The sequence below is a fragment of the Myotis yumanensis genome, unplaced genomic scaffold, assembly GCF_028538775.1.
Source record: "Myotis yumanensis isolate MYYU_CA2020_CCGP unplaced genomic scaffold, mMyoYum1.0.hap1 SCAF_1, whole genome shotgun sequence".
NCBI classification, from domain to species: Eukaryota; Metazoa; Chordata; class Mammalia; order Chiroptera; family Vespertilionidae; genus Myotis; species Myotis yumanensis.
In genome coordinates this window covers 57,247,721-57,271,567 of record NW_027223752.1, presented here as the reverse complement: position 1 = coordinate 57,271,567, position 23,847 = coordinate 57,247,721, and the positions used below count along the sequence as shown (strand labels likewise).

Here is a 23,847-nt window from a genome sequence, read left to right as displayed (position 1 = left end):
TTGATTAGCTTTTGTGCATTACATATTCAGCCATGTACAGCTTGCTAACACCAGTATACATGGTCACCTCTCAACTCCCTGCAGGCTTTCCAATGTTTTCAGAACTGTGAATTTCTTAGAGAATTGAACACATTTTTCCTTAACAACTGGTAACTTTCATTGGATGATCACATTGAACAACTAAAGAAAGGAACCTCAAAAGTTCTGTCTGCAAAGAATGTAAGTTACTAATGATCAATTTCAATGACTCCTTACACATGAATCATTTCAGCAAAGGACTGTTTGGGGAAAGAGAGAAAGATTGTGTCTCTTAATCTTGCACTCCCAGAATTCTCTTATTTAATGTGTCCAGGGCAACAATGATTATGGATTCACTTGGAGAATAATTTAATTCCTCAAAAACTATCAGGACTCAAGTGGAATTTATAAGTGGAATTGGACAGAAGATTTGTTGCTCACTAGTCAGTCAGTAGAGCTGAGCCATATGGGTGATTTTTCTCTTGTTAACGAATCTTTCAATACTTGAAAAGTAATAACTTCTTAAGAATTGCATTTATCTGGGGCAAACAGGATAGAGCACTGTAATTTTTCTTACTTCATATGCCAGATGCCTTCCCTTTTCCAATGAAAGAAATCTCCCATTTTTCCTAATAAAGGCTGCTTCAATTTCTCTCTGCTCCTCCCCCAAAAAGAAAATCACAAGTTTAGCTAAAAATTAGATTGCAACACAGTTCACAAGTTGCACTAAATTGTCCCTATATTGATTCCTCTAACTTAGTCCTGACTCCTAAGCAGACTGTGAGCTTCTCAGCAGCGGAAACACCAGCAGGAGCTTGTGTTTTCTCCCACATGCTTAGAACAGTGGTCCTCAAGCAGGGCGACTTTGCAGTGTCTGGACACATTTTCATTGTCAGAACTGGGCTGCGGCAGATGCCACTGGCATCGAGTAGATAGAGGCCAGGATGCTGCTAAACATCCAATGCACTGGACAGCCCCTGCAACCAAGAATTATCTCGCCTGTATTAGTCGATGTTCTCCAGAGAAACAGACCACTAAATATATATTTATTTTTGTTTTATTTTATTATTTTATAATAGTTATAACATTGCATTATAATTAAATATATAAAAATGTTTTAGTGTAAAGTATTGGCTCACACTCTTTTGGAGGCTTGCAAGTCCCAAACCCACTGAGCCCATGTCCCAGTTCACATATGAAGGCTGGTGGGCTACTGCAGACCCGGGAAGAAGTGATTGATGTCCCAGATCAAAGGACACCAGCAGGAGAATTCTCTCTGACTTGGGAAGGGTAAGCCTTTTGTGCTGTTCCAGCCTTCAACTGATTCGATGAGGCCCACCCACATTGGGGCGGGCAATCTGCTTTCCTCAACGTTCACTAATTTAAATGTTAGTCTATTCCAAAACCACTCTCACAGAAAGACCCAGAATCATGTTTGACCAAATATCTGGGCACCCTGGGGCCCAGTCAAATTGACACGTAAAAGTAACCATCACATCACCCCAAATGTCAATGGTGATATGTTTGAGAAAGCCTGATCTAGAATCATTGTAGGCACATAATAAAGGCTCAAAAATGTTTGCTGTTATCATACAACTAGCTTGTGTTCACATTGAGACACAGGAGAGCTCAAAGTGGGGTGGAATAGTCAGGGAATCGTAGAGGAGATGGGCGAGGTATGAGTGGCACTTGGGTGGGCAGAGAGGAAAACAGGGGATATTCCAGAAGGGGAGAAGCCACATGTGCCTGGCACGTGGGAGGGGTCTGAGAGGACTAAAACCCTACAGAAAGCCTTGAGGTCATGGGAATCTTAGTAGAACAGAACCCAATATTAAATCTGAGTAAATGAGGTAGTTTTGTTTCTAAAGCAATTGAAATTATGTGTTTTAGGGAAGGGGAGCAGGGAAAAACTTATCTTTAGCACCATTTATATTTCTATAGATAGCACCACTAATCTATATTAGCACATTTTACAGATAAAGGAACTGAGACATAGAGACATTAGCCATAAGGTCTGGGAATTTTTGCTTTACAAGTCGCTTATTTAAGTCTTTCGATATGAGTTGGGTGGTATTAGATAGAGACAATACCTTTAATGTGCGGTATCACGTGGTGTTTATGGAGCCAGAGCCTGCGGGCTCAGACTGGCTTCACGACTCAGTAGCTTCATGACCTTGGGCAAGGGGCCGAACTTATGAATATCAAATTAGCTCAGCTCATAAATGTAAAGCAGGAAGAACAGGGCCAGCACATAGAATGTGCTCAGTTATGTTGGCTGTTACTATCACCATTCCTTTTAATGATGGTTGCTTAGCCCCAGCTACAAGGTTCTGCTGGATTTCCACCCTAATGAGCCTCCTCAAATCACCTGGTGGTGGCAAAACTGAGGAGGCATTAGCAAACCTCCTTCAGGACTTTCCCAAACTCCTTTCAACAAGGATACTTTCACAGATTTCTCAAAACCAAATGATTTCAATGGCACTGTTTGAGCTGAAAACATTTTCTCCTTCAGCCTCCCTATTAGGCCTGTAGTTTGGACAAGCAAGCAGTAAAAAAAAAGGAAAAAGCATGTGCAAACTATTGCTTTGAGTAACCAGCTGAGATACAATTTCCCTAGAGGTTGGGAGCCTGGAGGAGAAAGGGGTTCAGAGAGTGGGGAGGGGGGATGTGCCCCAGGATCAGCTGGAGTTTCTGAGAGCACAGCATCAGGCTTCAGTGGGCAAGGACCCTCACACATCCCCAACTATCAGCACCTTTACATGCAACTTTTGTGTCCAATTTTCAAAAAGGGGTGGGGGGGTAGTCTCATGAAAGGTACCTCCCTGGCTTTTAATGGCTCCTCAAATGGGGAAGGATCTAGAACAGCGGTTCTCAACCTGTGGGTCTCGACCCCTTTGGGGATCAAACGACCCTTTCACAGGGGTCGCCTAAGACCATCAGAAAACACATATATAATTACATATTGTTTTTGTGATTTATCACTATGCTTTAATTATGTTCAATTTGTAACAATGAAAATACATCCTGCATATCAGATATTTACATTACGATTCATAACAGTAGGGTAATTACAGTTATGAAGTAGCAACGAAAATAATTTTATGGTTGGGGGTCACCACAACATGAGGAACTGTATTAAAGGGTCGCGGCATTAGGAAGGTTGAGAACCACTGATCTAGAAGATGTCACCAAGCTGGTGAGTGAGTTGGAGGCTGCGCCCACGAAAGGACTGGGCAGACTGAACCCGGAGAAGAGACACTAATGGGGCATCGGGGCTGCCTTCAACTAGCCATGGGGCCAACAGCGGTAATGGTAATTAAATGTTGTATGTAGGAGCCTCTTGCAAGAAGCAGTACATGGATGAGGTGTGCAGCAAAAGGATTAATCTCTTTGGTTAATCTCTTCCCACCCTCTTCCCTCCCCCCTTCCCTCTGAGATGCATCAGTCTGTTCCATGTTCCCATGCCTGTGCATTGAGTGTCTTCCCCCTGGTGGTCAGTGCACGTCATAACTACCGGTCGAATGGTCAAATGGTTGGATGATTGCTTAGGCTTTTATATAGAGAGATATTTACCATGCTGTACATTAGATCCCCAAACTTATTCCTCTTATAACTGGAAGTTTGTATTGTTTGCCCAATGTCTTCCCATCTCCCCTACCCACTACCATTTATTTTCTGCTTCCATGAGGCTAGCTTGTTCAGATTGCACATACACATGAGATCATCTAGTATTTGTCCTTCTCTGTGTCTTAATGTGATCCCAGGACATTTGTGTGCATGTTCAAGTCAGAGAGGCACTACTGTGCATGATTTAACACAATCAATTCAACACAAAAATTTTGAGTTGAATATTCTCCCTACTCTACAGATGAGCAAACTGAGGCCCAGCCAAGTTCACATATCCAGTAAGTGGTAGAACCAAGATACCTACCCAAAAAATCTGACTCCAGACACCACCTTCTTCTCTATACCCCAAACTCAGGCTCCTCCTAAGTTTGCTCCCAGACAAATGTGTGCTGACAGTTGTGTTGATGCATGCCTAGAATGTTTAGAATTATCTGTGGAGATACAGCCATGACAAGAGTTCCTTTTCCAATATGTTTTCCAAAGTAAAACACCAGATATTCATGATTCATTCCATGTCCAGGGTTCTGTGTAATCAAGAGCCCCAGGTATTTTAAGCCTTGGGGCAAATCATAGCTATCATGTCTAAATTATTTTTCTTATTCTAAATTTGCCCTGCCTGTGTACCTTTCAAGAACAGTTCTTTTAACTGATAAAGCCCTGTTTTCAAATGCAAATGTGTTTTGAAACGTATCTGCGCAATCACTTCTCCCTCAAAATCATACCACAGCCGAATTATTCCAAAGGAATCCGTAGTGAAGCACGGAACATTTTCAAGCACAATCCTGTGGTGCTTTTCATCTAAAAAGGTGACTAACAGCTTGCATAAGCTTATAACCAGACTTAAAGCTTAAAATCCCTGCGGAGTTTGCAAAGGGCATTGAGAGAACGAGCCAAACCTGGGAAACATAAATGTCTTTGCATGCTGACTTATCTACCAGTCACGAAACCAGTCTGATTTAAAATTGCTGTTACTCATTTCAGCTCCACAACCTCTATTTTCCTGACACTGGGTCGAAAAAGCCTTCCTTCCTCTGTTAAGAAAAATAGAAATGGCTCCTACCTAACAAATGTTAATTAGGTCATGCAATGTGGCGAAAAGGAATCTGAAGTGAGACGAAACCCATGCACTGCTACCTGGCATCGAGTGGGTAATTACAAACACAACGTTTGGAAAGATGAATGAAGCCCAGCCTCGGGTCTGGAGCTCACCAGCAATGTGACCTTGGGGAACTCACTCTCCTCTCCAGGTCCATTTTCTTTGGCCTCCATGACTCCCTAAGACTCTTGCCAGCACCATGGCCTCCCATTTTAAATCAGACCTTAATTATGTGCTAAGTAAAGTATAATAAACTTAATTTGAAGGATGGCATGCCGACAGAGATAGTTAAGAAGCTGACAAGGCAGCATAGAAACCACTCATTACATAATGCGGGCATGCAAAATGTTGTGTATACTCCCCAAAGCTGTGTAAGATGCTGCGTGCTTTTGAACAGAAGCTGCAAGGAAAGAGAGAACAGAGAAAACAGTGAGATCACGAGTGGCTGAAGTTCCCTGATAGTTTGATTGCCGTTAATTTGCTGTTTGTCTGATGTTGAAAAACCATAACCTCTGGGGACGCAGCTCTTCATGTGCCAGGAAGAACTGTTTGCCTGTTAGTTTGCTCTCATTTCTTTTTCTCGGCTCCCAAGGGGATGGTCTCTCTGCTCCTATGGGCTATTATCACTGTAGCTCCATATTGCTTCCAAAGTGGTCACACCTGTGCCCAGGAGCGTGGCCCCCTCTTCAGCCCAAACCTACAGCCACAGACTCTGCTCTGACTTCCCCTCCTGCTGGCGGGCAGAGAACATGCTGAACACGAGGGTCCAATCAGAGCATCTCGGGTGGGGAGGGGCCTTGGTGTGTGTGCTGTCCTCCCACCGAGTCTATTGGAGTGTCCGTCTGGTTTGTGAAAAAGCCCTTCTTATAGAACTGTACACCTGAAACCTACATAGTTTTATTACCCAATGTAATTTTTTTAAAAGAAGAAAAAGAAGTCTTTCACTGCTGGTCCTTGACCTACAACCAATGTGTCTCTGCTCCCACCATGGAAACATTCGATTGGGCCAGCGCTAAGCACCTGACTCATGACGGCAATCAGAGCCTCTTCCCCAGAAACAGAGACTAAGAAAGGGTGAGTCTCTGTTGAGCCATTAAATTCAACTTGTGTCTGCTTAGGTGCTGTGGGACAGACACTTCTGACCACCTTCGTGAACTGGAAAAGCAGAAAAAGCTCGTATCAGGGGTGGGATGTCAGTGAGGAGAAAATGAGTCTGCGTGCCATCTGCTTCCTCTTCAAGGGCCCCCTCAGGGGTGCTGCAGCCTGCCCGTGGGTTCCGTGAAACAGCCTGAACCTTAAATGAAGTCCTCTTGCAGCTTCAGCGAAGGCAAGTTGGTTTCTGTTATTTGCAATAAAAAATGTCCCCATACAGTCTCCCTCCCTCAGTTTCTCTATGGGAACCTCCCAGCATGCCCAACTCCCCCATGTGACCTGGGCCTGCCTGGGGCCCTGCCTTGGCACCCACTGGCATCTCAGCTGCCTTGGGCCTCAGCTGGTAGCACCCACACACTGACTGCCTCTCGCTGGCTGCTCTGCCCCAAATGCCCACCAGCCACAGAGCTCCGGCCCCAGCTGGAAAGCACAGGCGAGTAAAAGGCCTGGCTGCAGGGACCTGCCTGCTTCCTGCCTTTACTCTGGCTTTGCTATGATTAAAGCACTCAGGCTCAGTGCCCCCTGGGAGGCTGGGCACTGCTCCTTCCACCGTGCTCCCCAGAGCAGACTTTGAGCTTTCGGAGAGCACTCCCCTCCCCCTCCTACCCCGGAAGCCGAGGAGACGGTCTCCTGGCTGCAGCCTGAGAGGAGGTCGATCTCATTAGCTTTTGCCGCATCCTTTATTTATAAGGACTTCCTGGGCGTCCAGGTTAAAGGCTGGCTGTGTCCAACACCCCCGGGCTTAATGAGGAGTCAGCACCATGGTGAGAAAAGTAGGCCTGGGGAGATGTTTGCATTAAAGGTCACAGCAAGTGAAAAAGAGAGCTCCTCTCAATATGCCTGGGGAGACTACCTCCTCCCCCAAAAGATTTTCCGCTCAGCGGCCAACGCGCATGTTTCCATCCCACCTCGTTGGAAGGAAGGGCAAACTGTTAACAGTCTATCGTGCAGAGACAGTGTCTCAAAAAGCCCTCTCCGGTAGGTGGTATTATCGTCCTTCACCCACAGATAAGCAAACTGAGGTCCAGAGGCGAAGCATTAAGCACCTTGTGAGGTGACACAGGGACAACGTGGGCCTCCGGGTACAAAGCCAGGCACCTGGCTCCAGGGACTGTCTAAGCAGTGGCCCTGGGAGTGTGTGCTCCCCGACCTGCAGCACCAGCATCACCTAGGACAGTGGTTCTCAACCTTCTGGCCCTTTAAATACAGTTCCTCATGTTGTGACCCAACCATAAAATTATTTTTGTTGCTACTTCATAACTGTAATGCTGCTACTGTTATGAATCGTAATGTCAATATCTGATATGCAGGATGGTCTTAGGCGACCCCTGTGAAAGGGTCGTTCAACCACCAAAGGGGTCGTGACCCACAGGTTGAGAACCGCTGACCTAGGAGGACCTGGTTAGCTTGGCCCAGCCCAGACCTACTGAATGAGACACTGTCGGGCCGCCATCGGTGTTACCCAGCCCCCGGGGGTTCTGCTGCCCCCGCTAAACCCTCCCTCTGGAGAGGTCTCAGTCCAGCTGCGTCAGCATCATGTGGGGGCTGATTCCAAGCTCGAACTGTCGGGCCCCACCCAGACCTAGTCAGTCAGAATCTGCACTGTAACATCTCCTGGGGATTTGTTGTTCCTACATTGAAGTTGAAGAATTAAAAGGCGCAGCTCTTCACCCTGAGGCGCAAACAGTGGCATTGAGTACAGCCTCATCTGAATCCTGCTTGAAGTCTAGAACATGGGAGTGGGGTGGGGATACGACCCCAGGAGGAAGGAGGGTGCACTTGGGAGTGGTTTCTTTGTGAGTGGGGTGGTATTTTCCTTTTCTGCCGTTTACTTCCTCACGTAAGGAGGTAATTTGGTTGTTTCCTTCATCTTATTTTGAAGCACTCTTTTCATTAAGCTGAGGCAATATTTTCATTGATGCACACACAAGCACCCCTCTCCAGCCCAGTGGGAATATGGCTCTCCTTCGCAGAGGTGAGTTGCATAACTCTGAGCTAAGGAGGTAAACGTGGCTCTCACTGCGCCTAGGGAAGTCAGAGGGTGACAATCCCTCAGTCCTTTACCAGAGCAGTCATGCTTTAGGGGAGGCCGACCTACTCCCAGCGCAGGGCATGCGCCGCTTGTCTAAGTGAGTCCTGGTTCCATTTTTCTTACCAGTGATGGGTGTAGAAATAGGCATGTGAACATAAGTCTAACCAATGAGACAGGAGAAATGAGGGTAAATGGGTCCTCGGTCTCAAAAACAAACACAAGGACCACCTCACACTCATTAGAATAGTGACTATCAAGAAAAAAGAAGAGAAAAAGAAAAAGCAAGTGTCGGCAAGGATGTGGAGAAATTGGAACCCCGTGTACTACTGATGAGAATGTCACCCTGGGAAACAATTTGGCAGTTCCTCAAAATATTAAAAGGAGAACTACCTATGATCCAGTAATTCCACTTGTGGATATAGAACCAAGAGAACTGAAAGCAGAGTCTTGAAGATAGATTTGTAGCCAAGTTTACATCAGCATGACTCACAATAGCCAAAAGGTGGGCACGGTCCAAATGCCCATCAGTGGGTGAGTGGGTAAACAAAATGTGGGATAGACATACAACGGAATATTATTCAGCCTCAAAAAAGAAGGAAATTCTGACGCGTGCTACAACGAGGCTCAACCTGGAGGACATTATGGGAAGTGAAATAAGCCAGTCACAAAAAGACAAATACTCTGTAATTCCACTTACACGCGGTAACGAAATTTGTAGAGAGAGAAAGTAAAGGCAGGTTGCCAGGGGCTAGGGTGATGGGGTACTGGGGGTTGTTATTGAATGCACGTAGGGTTTTATTTTCCCGAGGTGAAAATAGGCCTGGAGATCTGTTGCACAGCAATGTGAATATACTTAACACTATTGAACGGTATGCTAAAAAATGGTGAGGATGGTAAATTTTATGTGATGAGTGTTTTACCACAATTTTTAAAAAAATTTAAAGAGACACAAAGAAAAGAACATCCCCCCTTCTGCCGCTGGATATGATCAAGTCTTCATAGGGGACCTGCCCACACTGTGGGACCCTTCGAGGAGAAAAATGGAGGGAAGAACACACATCTTTGGTGATGCCTTCGAGTCATTATATTAACAAGCCCTGGATCCGCCCGGTCTCCAGGATCCGGGTACTGTGAAGTCATATTTCTTATTACTGAAGCTACATTGAGCGGGGTTTCCTGTTACGTAGACAGAGACAGGGTCCGAAGTACCCGGGGAGAGGCCCGCAGCCGGAGGCTCAGGAAGACACGAGGCCTGGCTTTGAAGCTCTGGGTCCTGCTGCCGCAGCAGTGAAATCACCTAGTGGTGACTGATGAGGACGACGCCATGCCTGGTTGCCCATAACCACAGTTTTGTATTTTCCAGACATTGCTGTGCAACATATGCCTTTATGAATAATCATTACATTACTATCTCCCCTTGGGTGGCTGCCACACCCTGGAATACAATGCAGCCATTAAAATGGTGCTGAAGGGCTTTACTTAGTAACACGAAAGCTTCCCACCTGGTCATTACTAGTAAGTGGGGTCAATGCAAGTTACAAAGTGGCATGACCTAATTTCTTTCTTTTTAAATATATTTGTATTGATTTTAGAGAGGAAGGAGGAGGGAGGGAGAGCTGCAAACATCAATGATGAGAGAGAATCATTGATCGGCTGCCTCCTGCACTCCCCCTACTGGGGATTGAACCTGCAACCCAGGCACGTGCCCTAACTGGGAATGGAACGGTGATGTCCTGGTTCATAGGTCAATGCTCAACCACTGAGCCACCCCAGCCAGTAATTTCTTATTAGTTCCAACTAGTTATAGGTAGGTAGGCAGGCAAATAACAGGTAGATAAATAGATATAACTATACAAATATATGTGAAGAAAGAACAAGAGAGCAAACAAAATATTAACTAATTGTATTTTGGATGTAGGAGTTATAGCTATGTTTTATTTTCTTCTTTTTGCTTATGTATTTTTCTAAATTTTCTTCAATGAACCTATCATATTTTATGATAATGAAATATAGATCTTTTAAAAATCCTTACGTAATATCTTCATTCACTTTACTCATGGATACATGACTTTTCTCAAAGAGCTAAGTGTTTAATTGCCCATGTGTCTAATGTTTTCATTTTAACCATTTAGAGAGGATGTCTCCATAAAATATGAGAGAGATTCCCATCCCTAAAATGGTGTCTACCAATCTTAATTAACAATGCTGACGACACGGCTTTATTATTCTAGACTCCATTATTATGCACTGTGCTGTCCCTGGGTAATAATATTCAAGGGCTGTAGCACGCTTTGCCCCTCACTAAATGACCCCCGTTGGCTGTGTTTTCAGGGCCTGGACCTGCTTTTAACCATGTCAATGTCTTCAGGCACCCTTCCCTATCTGTCAGTGTCTGTCCGTTACACACCCTCCCCTCCCTTCCAATCTGCAGCCTCCAATATGCTGAGCCCGTGGAGATCAGATGAACTCCGTGGTCCTCACTGGGCGTAAAGTCAAGTCGGAGGCAGTCTTTCAGAGGAAGGCTCCGGAAGCTTTCTGATGAGGGCGGCCCAGAGCTTTGGAGCGCCGGCTTCCTTGCCTCTCGGCTGCGCACAGCCTTTTTTGGCTTGCCTCCTGGTTCCCGCGTGTATTCTAAATTGGTGAAGACGCTGGAGAGTCGAGTTCAGCAAACGTGAAGTGGGAGTGTTTCTGATAACAAATAGCTACTCAATTAAGAACTAGCATGACTGATTCTCAGGACATCTCGCTCCAAAAGAAGGAGGCTGCAGATGGCAAGAACAGAGCCAACTGGAGTCCCTTCTACCTCCACCAAAGTGAGGTTATTTAGGTTCACCATCTGGTTATTAGATTCGCCAGATGGCAAGCCTGGGTAACTGCTCAGAAAAAGAGTCGCTAGCCAATCCATTACCCTAGCACAGTCGATGCCGTGAACTTAACATGGGATGCACATACTAGTACATAACATGGGTAATGAGGCATCACAGAGCCATCACAAAGGCAGCCATCTGGGCTCGTGCAGGGCAACCGTGGGCACAGGGGCCATGGGGAAGCCCAGCTGAGTTCCGTGCAGCAGGATGGGGACCAGGCGTGGGGGCGGGAGGCAGGGGCGGGCCTGTGCCCACAGGTGCATGTCCACAGCATTGAATCACTGTGCTTCCGTCTCCGGGACAATCCTGACTCCTGTCCAACCTCACCTAGCTCTCAGGTTTTCTTTGCTGTTATTTTCAGTTTTGATGAAAAAGTAATGATATTTTTACACCCAATGCAGGAACACTAGGGCTGTGACTAGCGGTGGATTTGAATTCCTTGACAGTTCTAGTCCAACTCTGACAAGTGGCTTTCTTTTAGGAAACGGCGTGTGTCTGGGTTGGGGTGTAGGGGGAGGGCTCATGCCCTCTGACTCTCTTCGGCAACAGACTTGCGACAGAAAAGCTCCAGCTGGTCCCCCTGGGGCCGGGCACCCCCAGAGGAAGGCCCAGAAAGAAGAGCAGTGAACCAGGCCATGCTCAGAGTCAGGCCTGTACGTGACAGGGACAGGGGCCTTTTCATCATGGTTCCTATCCCTTCCTGTTCCCCTGCATGACCCCACACTACCCTGTGCCGGCACTGCCCAAATCAAACAGTCAGTGTTATGTTTGTGGGATCAATTCCCCGACTGAGCAAACATTTACCAGCTGCAGGGCACTGGGGCAAACTGGGTGGATCGCACACGGAACCTCTCTGTATTATTTCTTACAACTGCGTGTGAATCTACAATTATCTCAGAATAAAAAGTTTAATTTGAAAAATTAGATTAGAGCCCAGCTTGGTGGGAGCATCATCCTGTACAGCAAAAAGGTTTCAAGTTCGATTCCCAGTCAGGGCACATACCCAGTTTGCAGGTTTGATCTCCTGTCACTGTGCATAGGAGAGGCCATCGATATTTCTCTCTCACATAGCTGTTCCTCTTTCTCTCTCTCTCTCTCTCTCTCTCTCTCTTTCTCTCTCTCTCTCGTCAATAAACATATCCTTGGGTGAGCATTAAAAGAAATCTATAAAAATATTAAATTAGAAAACTTGAGTATGTATAAAAGACAGTGTCTAAGCAGAAATAAATGAAGAGATCCAGAAATGTTTACAAAGAGAGAGAGACAAACATTTGATATTCTCGTGTAGAAACGGGCATCAGTGTGTGCTGTGGGGTCCTCTCTCCCATCACTGACCCCACACTTGGCCATCCATGTTTGTTCATCAGTGTGACGCCAGCTACGTCTTAGTGCTTAGATACTGTGTTCAACTTCTGCTGCTCACTACGTCACCCAGGCTGCGGCATCTCCAGTCTCACTCGCCTGATGCCTTTCAGCGCCTGACACCTGACCTTCTTCCCTGTCTTACTCCAAAGTAACTCCTTCCAGGGAGCAACCCGAAACAAGCCCTTTTCATATGCCACGCAGCCGGTCCCCCGCGGTGTTCCTGCCTGTTTCCCATCCCGCGTGGCATGGAGCACAGCCAGACCAAAGCCAGGGGCAGCTCAGTGTCAGGGAGTCAGCAGCGAGCAGCAGTCCAGGGAGCCCAGCAGGGAGAGGCCAAGAGGCAGTGAGATCCGGGAGTGGACGCATAAAATATACGATGATGAGCAGGAGGGAAAGTGGGTAATGTTACCGGGGGCCAGACTGAAAGAAGGAAATAGTCGCCTGAGTCATATGGCATAGGGAAGCTTTTGAGAACCAGTTGTCACTGTCTCCTTTTGTTCTACAAGGACTTAAAGGCACCACCTGTCACCTGGCGGTGCCGGATTCAGCAGCCTGGGCGTTCACAGGGGGCCAGCCTGCCTTGGACACAGCCCTGTTGGTTGGAGCCAAAATATCTCACACAACAGTGATAGGTTAAAGCCACCAGATGCCTTCACACCCTAAATCATAGAGGAAGTCGAATGGGAGGAATAATTGACAGTGTCCTTGATCAAAACAGACACCTCTTCACAGCGTATTTAGTGGGATATATAAGAGCTGAATTCTCTATCCAGGCCGCAGTACCCAATCCATCACTGCCCAGGAAAAAGGCATTTAATAAAACCCTTCAAATTATGTCTGGAGTAGGTGCTGCCTGGAGCAATTAGTCAGACAGCAGCCCAATCCCCAGGCTCAGGATGCAGTGCCAACAGCCCTCATGGGGACAACGGCACAGCACATGGACCCAACAAATACTTACTGAGCACCCCTACTATGTGCCAGGCACCAAGCAAGGCTCTGACATGGCACCAGAGCTGCCCTTAAAAATGTCCAAAGCAAGTTCACATGCACAATCAAATCCGATCCTCATCAAACCAAGTGACATAGGTGCTGTTATCCCCACTTGAAGATGGATGAACGGAGGCTCGCCGAGGTTAGAAGGAAGGCCCAAGGTCATGCGACTAGTACTTAGTGCATAGCATAGGCTCGTGACCACATCCACTTTTCTGCACTGGGAAGGAATCTCAGGGAATGCTTGTCCTTCAGGCCACCTGCACATTTTTGAACCCTTCCTGCCTGTGCGAAAGCCTGGTCCTCAGCCTCTACACTCACTCAGTGTCAGATGTCTCTGTGCGCCACCTGCTACACTCTTTCCTCAGGAAGGGTAATGTGTCCGTAAGGGTGCTTCAGGCAACAGGAAGTCCGACTAAGAGAGGCTCAGTCAATAAGGACACTTAACTGGTCAAGGGGAAGGGGATGGAGTCCATGGTGCTGTGATAAGTCTGCACGTTGACAGAGGATTACTAACTTTAGTGTGGTGATCACATGGTAAGGTTTCTGTCAAATCACCATATTTTGCACCAGGAACTAATATAACATTGCTTGCCAACTATACTTAAATTTGTTTGAGTATTTAATATGGCTAGATTTCTCCTGTTCTTTTTTAGCTGGTTTGTTTCTATTAGGCAAAAAGGAAGGACAAGGTTTGAGGGGAAGAGGCGGCCCATCTCTCAGAGCTTGCACAGAACAGGTGCTAGTGCCGCCCAGGTGTTTATAAGATGCCTTTGCAGGGCTCTGCGTGTCTTTCTAAAGAGAAATCGCATGCCCTCTCCCAGGCAGAGATGCTCATCCCCAGCTCTCTCAATGCATTGTTTCCCGTTCCACTTCCTTAGACCCCGCTCGGACCGCCAGTGTTTTTATTTCACTTAGATTTCCCTGCTTTGTGACATCTATTTGGATTTAACTTTTTTTTCCCTCCACCAAAATCCCAAGTCCGGGAGCTATGTGTGTTGGCACAAACACGTGGAGATCCCTGGGACCTACAAATTCTCCGTCAGGAATCTTTACTTTCATGGAGGCTGGTGTTTACCTGTTATTTTAAGTGCTTTCAAGCCCATTCTCTTGAAGTGCCTTGCCTTACCAGGAGCTCTGCCCGTTTGTTCTCCTTGCCTCTTTCATTCAGAAGAACCATCAATCAGTTTCTGAAACAAGGTGCTTCTGTGCAGAATCAAAAGCCACGCTATTGCAGCTGATGGCAAGAGAATGCAGTGGGCATTGTTCATACACAGGCCTTCGTCTCTCTGAGAAGTGCCTCTGTTAGAAATGAATGAGGCAGACAAGATTGGTGGCTTCAAAAGCAGCTATCCTCCTCTGGGCTTTTCTTGTAGAAAGTCCTGTGCAGCACTGTTCCTAGAAAGTAAAAAGAATACATAAAAGGCCAAGCTGAGGCAGGCCACAGGTTTCCGATACCAGAGACACACCAGGCCTCAGCCAGGCTGTACGGCTGGACACTCGTCTTTACTTTGTAGATTTGGGCTTGCAAGGTTAATGTGAAAGAAGCTGTTTATTTTCCCCTGGTGAAAATGCATAAAAATTAAATTTCCCTCACCAAAAGCCCAGCCCAGAGTATGACAGGCTTACGTCTTTGCTGGTGCCTCTTAAGGGTGTTATTGCTGGCTGGGGTAGAATGGCCATCACTACTGTTGCCATGGTTACGGCTTTGGGGCCAGGCTGAACCTTTGCCCAGCTCTTCCACCCAGCTACCATCTCCTCTGCCGCAGGGGGCCTGCTTATTCCTTGATCCATTTTGCATTTGGCTGGAATGTTGGAGAGCACATAGTTTTCTATGGTGATTCATGTCCCCTCTGTAGATTCTTAATGACCCTAATGTTGATGAGAGCCTAAAGTCTTGGGCTAGTGGAAAAGTTAAAACAATGTTCAGAACTCGTAGAGATGATCACCCTAATAATCGGGTTGAGGGTCATCACCTTCATCTTTTGTCTGCAGGGAATTTGCTGTGAAGGCTTGAGAGTTCAGAGCCAAACATCTGGCCCACGACTGGGGAGTGAAAAGAACAGTGCAACATGTATTTGATGTGTCACCTCATTCCTGAATTCACCTTCTTTTCTCACCCTCTCTTCCCTACCTAAATTATCTTTTTAATACATCATACATTATTTGAATCTTTAAAATGTTGCCTTAAATCCTTTTGAAGCAAGGATAATAGAAAGTATAAATATATTCCTCAGAAATCCATTGCATTCTGGCTATTAGGATAGAAGAAAAAAAAGTACAAACACTTTTCTGTCCAGGAAGGGAAAACTGCATAATGCAAATCACCTAGAATATTTTTGTGTGAAAATCAAATGGAATAATGTAAATGTATATTTTCTGTTGAAGGAAAAATACATATATATATATATATATATATATATATATATATATATATAGTGCTCGCTTTGACAGCACATATACTAAAATTGGAACTATATAGAGAAGACTAGCATGGCCCCTGCACAAGGATGACACGCAACTTTGTGAAGTATCCATATTTTTAGATGTTAGTCAAAGGATACAAATCCCATCAATGAGATCTGTGGATCTAATGTACAACATTGTAACTATAATTAGCAATACTGTATTATATGCTTGGTTTTTAAGAGAGTAGAACTTAAGTGTTATCACCATACACACAAAAAACATGTTTTTTGTGAAAGAATAAAGATGTTATCAGCCTTATTGTGGAGATCATTTTGCAACATATCCATGCATATACATCATATTGTACAACTTAAACTTACATAGATTATATGTCAATAATATCTCAATAAAGCTGGGAAAAAATTGCCTCCACTGCAGAGAAAAGACATATAGATATGACTGGATTCAAGAAAATTGGAATTTCTGGCACAAGGGAGGAATAAGACCCTGGCACTGCTAACATCAGGAGGCACCCTGAATAATTAGGGGAGGCTACGTGAAGCAAGACATCTGGGCAGTCCCTTCAGAAGCCTGGGTTGGGCCATGGGGACACACCATACCATCAGGGAGATGCTTGGAATCCCAGCTTCTTGCACACCGTAGACGCTAAACAAATGGAAAAGGTAAGTTTAAAAATGTGTACCTGTGCTAAATTAGTTCATGGATAATCTTCAAATTAATCCAGGTGGAAATGATTTAGCAGCACCCAGAAAAGTGGTTGCCATAAAGAGGTTTAGTCCTTTTAATCCTCTCAATAGTTTGAGGTAGAGGTTTTTATCTCCACTTTTTTTTCAGATTCAGCTAAGAAAGGTGAAGTAATTTGTGCAAGACTACATAAGCAGTAGAGAAAAACCCAGGATTTAAGCCTGAAGCTGTCTGATTCTAAAAACAGACTATTCCCTCATTCTCCTCCAATATTTCCCAAGCTTTCCTGATGTTAAGAACTCAAATCTGAGGTCCCATCCCAGACCCACTGTATGTGAATCTCCAGGGAGGGACTTAGAAGGGTATGTTTAACAAGTGATAAAAATGATGATGCTTATCAAAGAAGTTTAAGAAAACCACTCTTTTGCATCAGGTGGGGGACCCATATCTCCCTCTGAGTGATCCCCCAGAAGCCGTCAGACATCTGAAGCCATCAACTAAAAATAAATCATGTCATTCTGGAGTCCATCAGACGGTAATATTATAGATTATTTTATTCTTCAGTTCGGCACCATAGCATTGTGTGATTTAAGGTTATCTGGATTCTAAAATTCCAAGACCATTTTGGAAAGTTAAATATGGGCTCTCATTTAAACCTCAGACTTTTTTTAGCTTTCCTCTCTGTCCCTCATTGGTCCTCAGGAGCAGAAGTGAATATGAATTCCCTTTCACTTCCTAACAGCTTTCACTGAGCAGAGGTTCCAGCTGTGCAGGGGTTGGAGGGATGCTGGACGCTGGACAGAGACCCACCGGCTGAGAGTCAGTCCTCCGGTCTGGCTGCCCACCAGATGGCTTTCATTGGACGAGCAAGTTACCCGATCCAGGAAGTAGAGAAATTCATCATTGCTTGATTTGTTTTTCTTCATTTCAGGTTTTTCTACGCCTGCTGAGAAGAGCCGACTAAGCCTGCAGCTTCAATATCCATCATGAGAGCAAACAACTTATTTGTACAATCTAAACACCTCGCTAATTAAATGGAAAGCAAGGTGGTGGTTCCGGACATGGCTGAATTTAAGTCAAGCTGTGAAATTCCAAAGTAGAAGCGGACAAGTTGAACTGAAACCTGAGGGGTGTTGGGGCCACCGCTTCCCGGAAACTTTAATGTAAGTTATTCCCATTCTGTCAGAGAGAAATTGGAGACATGGTTTGAGAAAAGTATGAAACTGATTACCCCATCTCGAGCATAGGTCTTTATTTTAAGGGACTTTCTTTATATACTATTGCCCAGAAACTTGCTTTGAATGATATTTCTAGGCATGATGTCTATAATAGTAAATAATGACAATTACATTTTACAAATAATAGTTTAATATGCTTCTATTTTTCAGTGTTCTTGATCTCATTTAATCTTCACAACAACTCCATGAGGGTAGTATTCTTATTAACAGAATCTTACAGATGAGCAAGCGGTGAAATTATGTAACTTGCAGGAAGTCCAAGGTCAGGCAGTAGCTGATCATCTCATATCACTATCTGCATCCCAGTGGAGTCCATATTTTTAGGCCATTCATTTCTCGAAGGACAAATTCTCATATTGATTAAAGATCGCCCTGGCTAGGTGGCTCAGTTGGTTGGAGCGTCGTCCCATACACCAAAAGGTTTCAGGTTTGATGCCTGGTCAGGGAGTGTAAGGGAGGCAACCTATCAATGTTTCTCTCTCACATCAATGTTTCAATGTTTCTCTCTCTCTCTCTCTCTCTCTCTCTCTCTCTCTCTCTCTCTCTCTCTCTCATCCTCAGGAGCATTTTTTTAAAAGCCATAAACCCCAAAAATATCTTTGTTGCTTAAAATAGGTGTCTACAACAAAAAAGATGCAGAAATGTTAAAAATAAACAAGTTTAACTGTGGAAACTCATACAACAAAAAGAAACAAAATTGATAAAGTTGGTAAAATTGATATCACATAAAAGAGATTTTGAGGCTAAAAAGATGAAGGGAGGGTACAAAGAGGCTCTTGAATATAATGAAAACTACAGAATCAACAGTGAGGACATGGATTACCAAAGTAAGAAATGCAAAGAGAAATAGAATAAATATAGATAGATAGATAGATAGATAGATAATAACCAAGGGTAATGGGAAATGTTAACTCATTATCAAGCTGAAACAAAAGAAAGGTAATATTAAAAAATTTTTAAAAGACAAATTTAGAAGATATTGAAGATGTGACAAAAATAGATGTAAATTTAAAAAATAACATAGAGGTTGTGAACACAATTAATAAGTTAGAACCAGTAGACATATATTCAACTCAATGACACATGGACTATACATTTTTTCAATGTATAGGGCACTAGTACATATATACTAACTCTCAAATAAGGCACCAAAAATGAATCAAGAGGAAAATTATATAAATATATTTTCTTACCACAATGCTATAAAACTGAGTGCTAATGATATAAGTAAAAACGTGAAAGGAGCCTTGGGCAAAAGGTAATCTCATCTATAGGCTTGGAGGCAGATAGTCCAGGGTTTGAATTATAATTCTATCCCTTACTGCTGTGTGACCTAGGCAATTCATTGTGCCTCTGAATCTTGGATTCTTCACTTAAAAATGTAGCTCTACTTTGCAAAGTTCAGTGGGGCCTTGACTTACGAGTTTAATTCGTTCCGTGATGGACCTCGTAACTCAAATTACTCGTATGTCAAATCTTAAAGTGAACGAGTGAGACACGTGATGCTGGGCTGATGTTGTGGCGTTCACTGTGACGATCGCTGCGCCAACTAGTGGTGGGGTGTCTGAAGCTGGCTTGTAACCCGAATTTTAGCTCGCAACTCAAAGCAAAAAACCGGCCGAGAGAAAATCTCGAAAAACTCGTTAGTCGGGACACTCGTAAGTCAAGGCCCCACTGTTGTTATAAATATCAGCTATAAAGTATGTAAAATAATCTAATACTAAGACTTCAAAGAAGGCTAAAACCACACATCAAACAATAGGAAGCCATATTTATAATGTACTCAGATTTCATTTAACTTAACAAGTCCAGATTTTTGTTGATTGAAAGCAAAAGTCTAAAAAATATATACCTAAATACTAACAGTGGTTATCTCTATATCCTGAAATTTCTACTGATTTTTGTTACTTTGTATTCTTTTTCTACTATGAATATGTAATATGTGTACAATAAGACAATACAAATATGAAAATAAATATAAACTTGTTTAAAACAAAATAAATATTAATATATTAAGTGCCCTATAGGTGATGGTTGCTATAAACAAACAAGCAACCATTTCACTTGTTGCCACTGTCATCATTGTTATTGTGAATTCTCAAATTCTTCCAGTCTTTCTCCTTCTCTTTTCCTCTCTCTCTTTCTCCCTCTCTCTCTCTATATATATATGAAATATACTATATATACAATATATGTCAAAAATAAATATAAATTTAGATTAATTTTACATTTAAATTAATTATACAATTAAAAATAGATTATATAAAGTTATTTATATAAATATATAGTACTAGAGGCCCAGTGCACGAAATTTGTGCACTGGTAGGGTCCTTAGCGGCTGCCGGCTGCTGGCAGGGTGCTTCCTCCCTTCCCCCAGCCTCCTGCCACCACTGCCACCAGCCAGAGCCTCCCTCCCTTTCCCAGGCCGGCCCTGCCCCCTGGTCGAACTCCTGGATGAACTCCCAGTTGAGAAGACAATTTGCATATTACGCTTTTATTATCTAGGATAATATAGTTTTATATATATACTAGAGGCCCGGTGCACAAAAATTTGTGCATTCGGGGGGGGGAGGGGGGTCCCCCAGCCCGGCCTGTGCCCTCTCGCAGTCTGGGACCCCTTGGGATATAACGACCTGCTGGCTTAGGCCTGCTCCCGGGTGGCAGAGGGCACGCCCAATCCCTAGGTACAGCCCCTGGTCAGGCTCAGAGCAGGGCCGATTGAGGAGTTGGGGCGCCGCCCCCTGTCATGCACAGAGCAGGGCGGATGGGGAGGTTGCAATGCCACCCTCAGTCATGATCAGGGTAGGGCCGATTGGGGGGTTAGGGCACCGCCTCCTGTCACACTCAAGGCAGGGTCGATGGGGAGGTTGCGGCGCCACCCCCTGTCACGCACAGAGCAGGGCCCATCAGGGGGGTTGGGGCTCCGTACCCTGTCACACACAGAGCAGGGTCGATTAGGGGGTTGGGGAGCTCCCCCCTGTCACACACAGAGCAGCGTCGATCAGGGGGTTGAGGAGCTCCCCCCTGTCACTCACAGAGTAGGGCCGATAGGGGAGTTGGGGCACCACCCCCTGTCACACAGAGAGCAGGGGGGATCAGGAGGTTGGGGCGCTGCACCCTGTCACACTCAGGGCAGGGCCAATGGGGAGGTTATGGCTCTACCCCGTCACACACAGAGCAAGGCCCGTGGAGGGGGGTTGGGGCACCACCCTCTATCACCCACAGAGCAGGGCCGATCAGGGGGTTAGGGCGCCGCCACTGTCACACTCAGGGCAGGGCTGATCAGGGGGTTGGGGAGCTCCCCCCTATCAGGCACAGAGCAGGGCTGATCAGGGGGTTGGGGCACCTTCCCCTGTCACGAACAGAGCAGGGGGGATAGGGAGGTTGTGGCCCCGCCCCCTGTCACACACAAAGCCGCAGGGCAATCAGGGGGTTTGGGCGCTGCCCCCTGTCATGCTGATTCCAGTGCCGGGAGGCCTCATGGCTCCGCTGATCCAGTGCCGGGAGGCATATTACCCTTTTACTATATAGAATAGAGGCCTGGTGCACGGGTGGGGGCTCGCTGGTTTGCCCTGAAGGGTGTCCTAGATCAGGGTGGGGGTCCCCACTGGGGTGCCTGGCCAGCCTGGCTGAGGGGCTGAGGGCCGTTTTCCTGCTGGCAGGTGACTGAAGCTCCCAACTGCTCCTTTTTTTTCTTTTTTGTTTTTTTTATTCTGGGCCATCTTTAGCTCTGAGGCCTCGCTGCTGAAAGCAGGTTTCTGGCCTTTTGTTTACCTTCTGTATTTGATACAATGTTGCGGTCCGGCTGGCTGAAGCCCGGCTGACTGAAAGCCAGTTTCTGGGGTTTTGTTTAGCTTCTATATTTGCAACATAGTTGCTTAGAGTTGCAGCTGAGAGGCCGGCAAGTCAGGCAGGGAACACTGGAGTCTGCCATCACTGGAGCAAGCAAGCCTCCCTGTTCGCTTCAGTGCATGGCTGCCGGCCGCCATCTTGGCTGGGAGTTAATTTGCATAAGGATATGCTGATTAGCCAATGGGAAGGGTAGCGGTCGTACGCTAATTACCATGTTTCTCTTTTATTAGTGTAGATATACACATATATATACATACTAGAGGCCCGGTGCACAAAATTCGTGCACAGGTAGGTCCCTAGGCCTGGCTGGTGATCAGGGCCAATCTGTGGGGCAATTGGTAGGGCAATCAGGGGGCCTCTGCTAGCATCCTCCTTGGCTGGCCTGGGGCCTGCGGGCTGAGGAAAGCTCTTGCATTGAGCGTCTGCCCCCTGGTGGTCAGTGCACATCATAGCGACCAGTTGTTCCACTGTTTGGTCGATTTGCATATTAGGCTTTTATTATATAGGATATGTATATAACACAATTTTGGGATAACTGACTATTTAGATATGGACTATGGAACTAGATAATCATATTATATCAATATAAAATCTCCTGATTTTCATAAATGTTAAATTTTCTGATTTTTATAACAGAAATTATCTGTCTAGGAAATATACATTAAAGCATTTAGGTAGGTACTAGTTGGTAGGTAGGTATGTACATCTGCAACTTATTCTCAGTGGTTTAGAAAGAATTCATACCTAGAGAAAGGATGAAAATCAGGGAAAACTATAAACACAAAACATAAACAAATGGTGAATCTGCATAAAGGGTGTACAAGAGTTTTTTATACTAATCTTTTTATATATTTCAAAGTTTTTAATTACATAAAAACTAGATACCCGGTGCACAAAATTCGTACACTCAGGGGGGTCCCTCAGCCCGGCTTGCACCCTCTCTCAGTCCAAGACCCCTTGGGGGATGTCCGCCTGCTGGCAGTCAGACATCCTCTCACAGTCGGGGGCTCTCACAGTCTGGGACCCCTCGCCCCTTACCGCCCACCTGCAGTGGAGGCGGGAGAGGCTCCTGCCACCACCACTGTGCTCACCAGCCATGAGCCCAGCTTCTGGCTGAGTGGCCATCTCCTGTGGGAGCGCACTGACCACCAGGGGGCAGTGCCTGCGTTGAGCATCTGCTCCCTGGTGATCAGTACGTGTCATAGAATTTGGTCAATTTGCATATTATCCTTTTATTATATAGGATAAACAGTTACAACAACAAAGAATGGGTGACAACTTCTAACAACCGCAACAAAAGTCCCCTAAGCAGCAATGTTAAGCAGGAAATTAAGGACATGATAATAACTTTGGAATATTATAAAATTGAAAGCACCACCTATCAAAAGTGAGAGGGGTGTGAACAAATCAGGGCCCAAAGGTAAAGAGGTAGATGCATTTTAGAAATGAGAAATAAGTGAACTAAGCATTTGCTTTAAAATCGTATAAAAAGAAGAGAATCAACATAAGGTGTGCCGCACCAGCACAACCAAGGGTAAACCTGAGGGGGGAGCGGGGGGCCGGGGGCGATGAAGGATTTAGAAAAGACAGACAAGAGAATGAAAGCTGGGTCTCGGTGGGACACTGCTTCTCTGATGGAGAGACAGCAACAGCGCCCACAAGCCAAGTCTTTATTTGATAGCCAGATTCCACGAGGTAAAGTAAGGGTGTGGTCAAGATGTTAACAATGTTCTAATCTACTCAATTACATGCATGTGAACCCTATCAAGCCCACGTCACTCAGCCACATGGGACCAAGTGTTCGGACCATAGGTTCAAGCTTACAACTATATCAGTGGTTCTCAACCTTGGCTGCACATTAGAATCGCCTGGGAATCTTTTTAAAATCCTGATTTCTGAGCCTCATCCTCCGGAAATTCTGTTTTCTTTGTTACTAATGTTGTGGCCCCTCCCCATAACAAAGAAACAGAATTTCCGGACGACGAGGCCCAGAAATCAGGATTTTTAAAAGATTCCCAGGTGATTCTAATGTGCAGCCAAGGTTGAGAACCACTGAACTATATCCTTTGGCTATAATTGTGCTGGGAGGGCTTTGCCCTCCAAGCTGGGACTTGCACGTGGCTTTGCCACAAGAGGACTGTGCCTTCTCATTAGTCTGAGGCTTGAACCTGTCCGAACGCTATAGCCGCTCTCCACAATAAGGGAAAATAATAAAGATGAAGGACAGAAATAAATAAACTGAAAAAAAGAAAATCAGTGGACATAAATAAGTTTAAATGCTCATTCTCTGAGAAGATTATAAGATAGATTAAACCCCTTGGAAATACAATAAATAAAAGAAAGGGTATAAATCAACAAAATTAAAAACAAGACTGATGATTTAACAATTGATATAAAGGATTTTAAAGTATAAATGATTGCAATGCACAAATTATAGTTATTTAAGATATTTAGCCAAATGGACAATACAAAATATAAAGTATAAAATTGGCAAAA

At 45.0% G+C, this 23,847-nt stretch overlaps 1 protein-coding gene and 1 non-coding gene across 2 annotated transcripts in view; both read left to right on the top strand.

Annotated features, from left to right (window-relative positions):
- Positions 1 to 15,585: 15,585 nt before the first annotated feature.
- Positions 15,586 to 15,692, top strand: LOC138999892 (U6 spliceosomal RNA). Its single transcript, XR_011469471.1, has one exon. It is a non-coding gene; the product is annotated as a U6 spliceosomal RNA (small nuclear RNA).
- Positions 15,693 to 17,189: 1,497 nt separating this feature from the next.
- The window catches only part of LIPC (lipase C, hepatic type), a 156,108-nt gene continuing 149,450 nt past the window's right edge, over positions 17,190 to 23,847 (top strand). Inside the window, exon 1 of the mRNA XM_070404380.1 lies at positions 17,190 to 17,424. The gene's annotated coding sequence lies outside the window, so the exon portion shown is untranslated. The remainder of the gene's footprint in view (positions 17,425 to 23,847) is intronic.